Below are 1,176 nucleotides of genomic sequence, written 5' to 3' on the forward strand. Positions count from 1 at the left end.
AGCTCTACTAATCATGCACCCACTCCGTGCTAGGCTGATTAGAGAGCACGTACCAAGCTATCGTATCTGTCTGGCACACCATTTTTTCTTGTAAAAGCAATGAAAATTTTGCGGAACGGAATTCAGGAACACAATATGGAATGCCTGATACTAGCATGAACAAGACGTGTCCACTACCCGATTATCATCAACAAATCGGCAAAGATGATGTGCTTTAATAAATTCAAAGAAGAGATATTGATACAAGAAGGGCCTTCAACCCAACCCAATCTGCCTATTTCCGTTGAGGATTTGACTTGATTTGACGACAAGGAGAAATTTTGGCGACGACAAGGACAAATCACCTTGCAGGAAGAGAAGACGCCAACGACGCACCCCCAATAGGAAGGGAACCGCTAGAAAGAAAGAAAATCCATAGCGTCAGGCGCACGAGCAGGAGCCGACAATGGACGAGAATTCGGGGTCCCGTGCTCACCTCTGGCCCTGAGGTGGATGAGGAACTTGCTCTCCCTACTCGAGCTGACGATTTGGTCGGTGAGGAGGAGATCTCGTCGTCGCTGCACCGAGCCAACTCGACGCAGCGCCAGTGCTGTTGGGGTCAGACTCGCCTATCCGCGGGAGCGTCGCCGACGGTGGACGTGCCCTGCGAGACCACCTGCTGCTCCGAGGAATCGATCCCGCGACGGCCGAATCCAGTGGCGAGAGAAATTGAGGGCGTGGGGGCGGCGGCGATGCGGAAAACGGGAGGAGGACAAGGAAACAGAGCGGGCTTGGGCTCGGGGGATGGATTAGGTTAGGTTAGAGCAACTCCAACGGGCCGACTTTGGACGGCGCATTTGTTCGCTTGGGTCGGCCACCCGCCCGCCGTCCGCCCAGTTTTGTACTTGGGTCGGCAGTGCGCCCAATGCACAGATCTATTTCATATCCGCGTTCAACTTTTAAATAAAAAAGGCCCGTGGCCGATCATGCCAGCGGCCATGTCTCATGCCGGCATCATTCCAGCGCCCGCATACAATGCCGGCTTCAAAAAATACCACAGTTCATGCTGGGGCACCCGCCAGCCAGCCGGCACACATGCCAGCACACAAAAAAGGGTGGGACTTGAGTTCGACCATGCTATCGCGGCTCCCGTGGTCATGCCGGCACACCTGTCGGCATACAAAAAAGATGGCCCTC

The 1,176-nt window shown here is 54.4% G+C and overlaps 1 protein-coding gene across 1 annotated transcript in view; it reads right to left on the reverse strand.

Moving 5' to 3' along the window:
• The window catches only part of LOC119361442, a 4,255-nt gene extending 3,652 nt beyond the window's left edge, over positions 1–603 (reverse strand). Inside the window, exons 1-2 of the mRNA XM_037626648.1 lie at positions 476–603; positions 345–395 (exon numbers count right to left, since the gene is read on the reverse strand). The gene's annotated coding sequence lies outside the window, so the exon portion shown is untranslated. The remainder of the gene's footprint in view (positions 1–344; positions 396–475) is intronic.
• Positions 604–1,176: the final 573 nt, after the last annotated feature.

This window comes from Triticum dicoccoides, chromosome 2B (assembly GCF_002162155.2).
Source record: "Triticum dicoccoides isolate Atlit2015 ecotype Zavitan chromosome 2B, WEW_v2.0, whole genome shotgun sequence".
Classification (NCBI taxonomy): domain Eukaryota; kingdom Viridiplantae; phylum Streptophyta; class Magnoliopsida; order Poales; family Poaceae; genus Triticum; species Triticum dicoccoides.